This window comes from Zea mays, chromosome 3 (genome assembly GCF_902167145.1).
Source record: "Zea mays cultivar B73 chromosome 3, Zm-B73-REFERENCE-NAM-5.0, whole genome shotgun sequence".
Classification (NCBI taxonomy): Eukaryota; Viridiplantae; Streptophyta; class Magnoliopsida; order Poales; family Poaceae; genus Zea; species Zea mays.
The window spans coordinates 192573487-192582675 of NC_050098.1; positions in this window are offsets into that span (position 1 = coordinate 192573487).

The following is a 9189-nucleotide window of genomic DNA, read 5'->3' on the forward strand; positions in this document are numbered from 1 at the left end:
CCCTATATATCTAGCGATATACTATCTATATCGCCTCTAGATGCCCAGGTCTTCATCGTGTCCTTCTCCGACAACGAAGAGGTATGCCCGCCTCTTTCCTTCCCCTCCTGCTCTACGAAACCTTGGAAGTGGGAGAGACGATGGATGTGAATCTCTGATTTGATGTCTATGCTACCCGTGCGTTCATAAAAAATATTTTGCGAAAAGTTGAGACAACTAATAAAAAAATCTTGAGATCTTTTTGATAGATAATTTACATGGGTATTATTGTGAGCCGTCGCAACGTACGGGTAACGAATTTAGTTATGCTTTAAAAAGACATTGGAGTTTTATGACTTTTGTTTGACTGGCTCACATTGTCGCGAACAAGTCAAAAAGTGTGTAAGAGAATCTTATCTTTTTATGATGAGGGTCGCCAAGTTTGAAACGCAAAAGCAAGTGAAGACAAAACATGTATTAATTTTGTGGGACATTTCGCCCCATACAGGTTGTCACGTTTCAATCTTGGCGGGACATTTCTAATGAGGCAACCGGAGATTAATTTTGGGTGTGGTGTTTTCTGTAGTCGATTAGATATTTACCCATCTTCTTTATGCACAAGGAAGTGTAGATAAATAATCACATTGACTTAGGATCTGTTTGTTTATGATTATAATATGTCAAGTCATATAATCTAACTTAAATTTAAAGTAAGTTAGATTATATAATCTATAATTTTAAATAAAAACCCTTTAGACTGTTGAATTAATATGGGCCTGGCTTATATTAATACTTAATAATAGTTAATGCTAGAGGTCCACTTTAATGCTATGTTGTATTAGTATTTTAGTACCATACCGAAAGTTTAAGGAACAATTTACTCAACTTAAATAGGTAGACCATTTGTGTATCTATTGAGAAGATGAGAAAATGATGAAGGACTGCCACACACACGCGCCGCCGGCCAGATCGGGCTGTGGTCGATCGGACCTTGGTATGATGAATATTCCTTCCTAACGGTTGCGTATTTTGCCTAGAATAATGACCGTGATTACGTGAGAACACATGTAGCCTTCGAAGATCAAGTTCCTCGACGGCGTCGTTCGAGGGACTGCAGTGCGTACATCTACCTGCATCGATTGCGTATGACTACATCGAACAGATGCCTTGATGTCTCTCCACATGGTACATTCTGTTTTTAGTAATTATGCATGTTTTACTATTGTTTACTGTTTATATGAGTAGTGTCGGGGACCATAATTAGGGGTACCCCCAAGACTCCTAATCTCAGCTGGTAACCCCCATCAGCACAAAGCTGCAAAGGCCTGATGGACGCGATTAAGGTCAAGGCTCAGTCCACTCAAGGGACACGATCTCGCCTCGCCCGAGCCCAGCCTCGGGCAAAGAAAGCCGACCTCGGAGGATTCACGTCTCGCCCGAGGGCCCCTCAAGCAACGGACACGCCTTCGGCTCGCCCGAGGCCCAGTCTTCGTAGAGAAGCAACCTTGGCCAGATCGCCACGCCAACCGACCGTATCGCAGGAGCATTTAATGCAAGGATCGCCTAACACCTTATCCTGACGCGCGCTCTTCAGTCGATAGAGCCGAAGTGATCGCAGTCACTTCGCCGCTCCACTGACCGACCTGACAAGAAAACAGCGCCGCCTGCGTCGCTCCGACTGCTGTGCCACTCGACAGAGTGAGGCTGACAGCAGCTAAGTCCAGCCTCGGGCGCCATAGGAAGCTCCGCCTCGCCCGACCCCAGGGCTCGGGCTCAACCTCGACGCTGGACGACGGACCCCGCCTCGCCCGACCCTAGGGCTCGGACACAGCCTCGGCCTCGGAAGACGGTCTCCGCCTCGCCCGACCCAGGGCTCGGACTCAACCTCGACCTTGGAAGACGGACTCCGCCTCGCCCGACCCAGGGCTCGGACTCAACCTCGACCACGGAAGACGGACTCCGCCTCGCCCGACCCCAGGGGTCGGACTCAGCCTCGATCTCGGAAGACGGACTCGACCTCGACCTCGGAGGAGCCTCCGCCTCGCCCGACCTAGGGCTCGAACCGACCACGTCACAGGGGGGGCCATCATTACCCTACCCCTAGCTAGCTCAGGCTATGGGGAACAAGATCGGTGTCCCATCTGGCTCGCCCCAGTAAACAAACAATGATGAAGCCCCGCGTGCTCCATGACGACGGTGGCTCTCAGCCCCTTACGGAAGCAAGGAGACGTCAGCAAGGATTCGACAGCCCCGACAGCTATCCTTCCGCAGGGCTCCAGCTCTCCTCCAACGGCCACGACATCAGATGAACAGGGTGCCAAAACCTCTCCGACTGCCACGACGGTATGTACTTAGGGCTCTAGCTCCTCTCTGCTAGACACGTTAGCACACTGCTACACCCCCCATTGTACACCTAGACCCTCTCCTTACGCCTATAAAAGGTAGGTCCAGGGCTCTCGTACGAGAGGGTTGACCGCGCGGGAGAACGGACCGACGCATAAGGCTCTCTCTCTCTCTCTCCCGCGCGAACGCTTGTAACCCCCTACTGCAAGCGCATCCATCTGCCCTGGCCGCAGGACAACAAGAAGGCCGCGATTTCCCCTTACTGTTCTCCCCCCTTTGTGTCCCGTCTCGCGCCGACCCATCTGGGCTGGGACACGCAGCGACAATTTACTCGTCGGTCCAGGGACCCCCCGGGGTCGAAACGCTGACAGTTGGCGCGCCAGGTAGGGGCCTGCTGCGTGTTGACGAACAGCTTCCCGTCAAGCTCGAGATGGGTAGTCTCCAGCAACCTTTCCAACCCGGGATGATGCTCCGTTTCGGGAGTCTTGAGTTCATGTCCCTCGACGGCAGCTACGACATGATACTCCTTTCTCCGCCGCGCGACAGCGACAATGGCGGCCGTCAGCCCGCCCGCCGGCGGCGGAATCAACGACGTCTTCCCCACATGGCGGAAGAACAACATCCGAGTTTGTCCCGTCACCTCCCCCACCGACGGAGGAGGAGGTAGGGCAACCATGGCCAAGCAGGAGGCGGCACCTCGTGGGCTGTCGAGCAAGTCGACGACGTCGACGCCCCAGCGGGGGACACGTTGGGCTTCGACCTTGCGTCTGAGACGAAGACGAGCGTCGTTTCCCTGCAACACGCCAACCCCAAGCAGACGAACGACGCCAGCACGCTCGTGAAGGACTTGCTGGGCGTCGCCCTCGTACCTGAGACAACGGTGCAGTCCGCCCCTGACGCGACTTCGTCACCGCCCGTTGACCAAGAGGTACCAACCGATTCCCATATCGTGCCTTTTGGATTCAGCTTCGACCCACCAAGCGACCTCGCTTCGGTGGAAGCCTTCATAGAGGCATGTACCAACCCTCCAGAGTACCATATGCGGTCGCCCTGGGACAGACTGACGACCGTCTCGACCTACGGACCCTCGGGTTCCGAGGAAGATGACGAGCCCGACTTTTGTTGGGATTTCTCCGGGCTCGGTAACCCCAGTGCCATGCGGGACTTCATGACCGCATGCGACTACTGCCTCTCTGATTGTTCCGATGGTAGCCGCAGCTTCGGCGACGAGGACTGCGGCCCAAGTCGTGAATGTTTCCACGTCGATCTAGGGGGTCCCGGCGAAGGCAACCATCTTGGTATACCGGAAAACGGCGATCCCCCTAGGCCTGCGCCTCGCGTTGACATCCTTCGGGAGCTAGCTGTGGTCCCAGTCCCTGCGGGGGGTCAGGACGCACAGCTCGAGCAAATCCGCGAGATGCAGGCCAGGCTCGACGAGGGAGCACGAACACTTGAGCAGTTCTGGCGGAACATCGGGCAGGAATGGACAGACCAAGCTCCGGCCGGAGAAGCGCGTCATCTACCCCAGGGCATCCAGCACCGCATTGCCGACAACGTCAGGGCAAGGCCACCACCGGCTTCCAGTGGGGTCGGCCAGAACCTGGCTGCAGCAGCAATACTACTCCGCGCGATGCCGGAACCATCGACCACCGAAGGGCGGCGTATCCAGGGAGAGCTCAAGAATCTCCTGGAGGATGCCGCGGTCCGACGGGCCGAAAGCTCTACCTCCCGAAGGCAGGGGTACCCCTCGGAGCATCGTGCCACGACTTCCCGATTCATGCGGGAAGCCTCGGTCCACACCGAGCGCACGCGCAACACGGCATCTGCGGCCCCGAGTCGCCTCGGCAACGAGCACCACCACCGCAACCGTCAAGCCCACCTCGATGAGAGGGTGCGCCGAGGCTACCACCCCAGGCGTGGGGGATGCTACGACAGCGGGGAGGATCAGAGTCCCTCGCCCGAACCACCCGGTCCGCAGGCTTTCAGCCGGGCCATACGACGGGCGCCGTTCCCGACCCGGTTCCAAACCCCGACTACCATCACAAAGTACTCGGGGAGACGAGGCCGAAACTGTGGCTCGCGGACTATCGACTGGCCTGCCAGCTGGGTGGAACGGACGATGACAACCTCATCATCCGCAACCTCCCCCTGTTCCTCTCCGACACCGCTCGAGCCTGGCTGGAGCATCTGCCTCTGGGGCAGATCTCCAACTGGGACGACCTGGTCCAAGCCTTCGCCGACAACTTCCAAGGCACGTACGTGCGCCCTGGGAACTCCTGGGATCTCCGAAGCTGCCGCCAGCAGCCGGGAGAGTCTCTCCGAGACTACATCCGACGATTCTCGAAGCAGCGCACCGAGCTGCCCAATGTCACCGACTCGGACGTCATCGACGCGTTCCTCGCCGGCACCACCTGCCGCGACCTGGTGAGCAAGCTGGGTCGCAAGACCCCCACCAGGGCGAGCAAGCTGATGGACATCGCCACCAAGTTCGCCTCTGGCCAGGAGGCGGTTGAGGCCATCTTCCGAAAGGACAAGCAGCCCTAGGGCCGCCAGCCGAAAGACGTCCCCGAGGCGTCCGCTCAGCACGGCACCAAGAAGAAGAACAAGAAAAAGTCACAAGCGAAACGCGACGCCACCGACGCGGACCTTATCACCGCCGCTGAGTACAAGAACCCTCGGAAACCTCCTGGAGGTGCCAATCTCTTCGATAAGATGCTCAAGGAGTCGTGCCCCTATCATCAGGGGCCCGTCAAGCACACCCTTGAGGAGTGCGTCATGCTTTGGCGCCACTTTCACAAGGTCGGGCCACCTGCGGAAGGTGGCAGGGCCCACAACAACGACAAGAAGGAGGATCACAAGGCAGAGGAGTTCCCCGAGGTCCACGACTGCTTCATGATCTACGGTGGGCCAGTGGCGAACGCCTCGGCTCGGCACCGCAAGCAAGAGCGTCGGGAGGTCTGCTCGGTAAAGGTGGCGGCGCCAGTCTACCTAGACTGGTCCGACAAGCCCATCACCTTCGGCCAGGGCGACCACCCCGACCGCGTGCCGAGCCCGGGGAAATATCCGCTCGTTGTCGACCCCGTCATCGGCAACGTCAGGCTCACCAAGGTCCTCATGGACGGAGGCAGCAGCCTCAACATCATCTACGCCGAGACCCTCGGGCTCCTGCAGATCGATCTGTCCTCGGTCCGGACAGGCACGGCGCCTTTTCATGGGATCATCCTCGGGAAACGCGTCCAACCCCTCGGACAACTCGATCTGCCCATCTGCTTCGGGACTCCCTCCAACTTCCGAAGGGAAACCCTCACGTTCGAGGTGGTCGGGTTCCGAGGAACATACCACGCAGTACTGGGGAGGCCATGCTACGCCAACTTCATGGCCATCCCCAACTACACCTACCTCAAGCTCAAAATGTCGGGCCCCAACGGGATCATCACCGTCGGCCCCACGTACCGACACGCGTACGAATGCGACGTGGAGCGCGCCGAGGCCCTTGCCGAATCCGAGGCCCTCATCGTCGACCTGGAAAGCCTCTCCAAGGAGGCGCCAGACGTGAAGCGCCACGCCGGCAACTTCGAGCCAGCAGAGACGGTCAAATCCGTCCCTCTCGACCCCAGCAACGACGCCTCCAAGCAGATACGGATCGGCTCCGAGCTCGACCCCAAATAGGAAGCAATGTGTTGGGGCGAAGGCAAAGACGCCACCCTTCGCTCGAAGCCTTCGCTGCAGCCGCTGGTATGACAGAGACAAAACAGGCAGGGACACCCTTCGCTTGATCGGCACCAGACGAAGACCGGCGACGACGTCATCCCACAGTGCGGCCTCGTCCAGCTCAGAGGCCCACATGTGATCCGGCCCATCGTAACGGGCCCTGCGTGGCCGCCGCGCGTTACGGGCCTAATTTGTAAAGGCATCCCTGTAATTACAGTCTGTAACCCCGCTTTATGGGAATATTCTGGGGATAACCTAGGTAGCTGAGGGCACATGCGTCCTGTAATACTCAAGTTGTATACCAAGTGTAATGAAGAGAGTTCCTCATTTTGTGTGTTTCATTTGCATCATAAAAAGAGCACCTATGTAATTGAGAGTGACTAGATAAAACAATTATGCTAAAATAAAGAAAAAGTGCATTTGTTGGAGTTTTATGTGTTGTGCATTAAATAAAACCGTAATGATAAAAAAATGATAAGGTAATAATCATTGGAAGCTTGATTAAGCCACATTGAAAACTAGGGTTTAAAAGAAGTAGAGAAATGTTATGAAAATAAAGAAAATAATGTAAATATATTCCAAAAATTTGTATTTCATATTCCAGAATATGATTTGACAACAAATGTGCACAAGGGTTGAAAACTAAATTCAAATTCAAATTTAAAAGAAAGAAAGCAGAAAAACATAAAAAGAAAAAGAAATAAACCTTACCTGGGCCCTGAGCCACGAATTCGGCCCACCGGGGGGGGAATCCCGCGCTCGGCCCATTCCTGGACTCAGCCCCCGCACGCCCGTCAGCCACCCGCGCGGGCCACCTTCGACACGAGCTTGCGCCGACGGGTGGGCTCCACTCGTCAGCCTCCCTTGCGTCGCGCTTCGCTCTCTCGCTGCGCCGCGGGACCCGCTCTGTCAGCCGCTCGGTCAGTGTATCACCCGCGCCCGCTGCTTGAGTCACTGGTTCTTCGGTCCCACTTGTCGGGATCGTCCCCTTCGCGTAACAGAAATCGCGCGGGGGCTTCGGCTGCCGTTACGACCGGGTCGCTCGCCACCCCGCGGGAAAAGCGGAACTGTGGGTCCGAGCTCGCGGCGTTGTGGGGGATAAGACCCTCTGGGACCTCCGCAAACCCCCGCTCGCCCCGTATTGCTCTGCTCCGCCATCGGGAGGATCCACCACCGCAGCGCAACCCGCACCATCGCCATCGGCGCCGCGTCCACGATTTAGTACTCGGGTGCCTCGCCGTGCTTCGGGGATAGGACCGGGGCCTCGCTACGGGAGAAGGGCGGCCGGTGACCTCGGATTTCGTCGACCCTGGCGGCGGCGATTGCTCACCGTCGCGGTGTTGTCGCCGCGGAAGCACTGCGCGCGGGAGCAGCTTCACCAACCTTCCTAACGCCGGTAATGACCCTCCCATCGTGTTCACTGTCGATCGCTCATGGATATGCACTAGAAATCGAGTCGGGACTGACTCTGGGGGCCGGAGCAGGGCGCACGACGGCGAAGGACCGCCGTAGGGTGTGGGCGGCGCCGCCGTGACCCGGTAGCTCAGGGTAGGGGGCAGTGGGACCGTCTGATCTTATCGGACGGTCTAGGTTCGAACCAGCGTGAGCCGTTGATGCGGGGATGGTCGACCCAGATCAGGACTCCCATACCGCTTCGCGTCATTTAATCTGTGCCGTTGATCGTCGAATCCACGATCCGTATCGGGTTTCGCTATTTTCAATCGCTACCATCGATTCCGGATCCAGCGGGCCGGATGGCGTACCGGTTCGCTTAGATGTAGGTTTAATCTGGCGCGCCCAAGTCTAATCCAACGGCCGAGGCTCGCCCATACCGCTTCATTGGCCGTTTTGCTAAAGAGCCCTTCGCTTATTAGATAATAAACCCGCCGTCCTGTGCGGGTGTAGTTTGTGCCTTGGGGATTCTTACCCCGAGCCCCCTGGGTTTCTCTGGAATTGAGGCCCAGTCCAGTGAGCATTTAAATTGAATAAATAAAATAGAAAATAGATTTTTAATACAAAAATAATTGCTAGAACTTAGATAATTCATAGAAAATTCATTTTAGCTCCAAATTGAACCATTCCAGTTTCTAAAATTTTGTAATAATATTCTTCATCATTTTGTGCCTCTGTTTTGGCATGAAAGGCTCATTAAAATTTATCTAATACTTAATCTTGTACTAAACACATAAAACATTAGAAAATCCATAACTTAAAATCTATAACTCCAAAATTAATGATCCTGTTCCTATGATCTTATTTTAATATGTATATTAATAATGTGTATTTTGTTCTTATGTTTGGTGTAATGTTAATCTTGCCTATACACTGTTTGTTGTATTGCTACGACTAGTGCGAGGTCACGAGTCATCTGAAGATCATCCTGGTACCTGGATTCTCAAGGCCCAGGCAAGTTGTGCCCTTGATCACTTCTTTTTACCCACTCATGTTCTGATTAATCATAATGATCTGCATAGGTTAATTTTGATGGGACCCAACAGGTTACCTAGTTTGATTATCTTTATACCTTGTTCACCACTGAACTTTCTGGGTAGTACTTGCTAGTGCTATATGTGGTTTTGGGTATGGAGATACACTATTCATGGTTACACTTTTGTTATCAGTTATTATTTATTGTTCATATTGAGATCATTATGTTAATTGGAACATGGAGAACCACCCGGGAAAACAGTGCTACCACAAGGGTTTAATGGGACGCCCTTGGCTGATTAATTAGGAAAGCTAGTGGAAGACTACCTTACCCGAAAGGGGCAAGGGCAGTAGGGGAGAGGTCAGTGCGGGAAGTGCCCTCGGGAGGATTTTGCTGTGATGGCGGTCCTGCAAGGGATTCCTGGGAAGGCCCTCGGGAGGATTTTGCTGTGATGGCGGTCCTGCAAGGGATTCCTGGGGAGGCCCTCGGGAGGATTTTGCTGTGATGGCGGTCCTGCAAGGGATTCCTGTACTGGATCTTCCTATAAACTGTAGCGGGTTTTCGGAAGCTAGTGGAACTTTGTAAAGGCCTCGTAGTGGATCCCTAGCCATTCACCTCGGAAGTGTCTAAGGGCCTTGCAAACCCTGGCGACATGGGATACACGACTTGTGGGTAAAGATGCGCAACCTCTGCAGAGTGTAAAACTGGTATACTAGCCGTGCTCACGG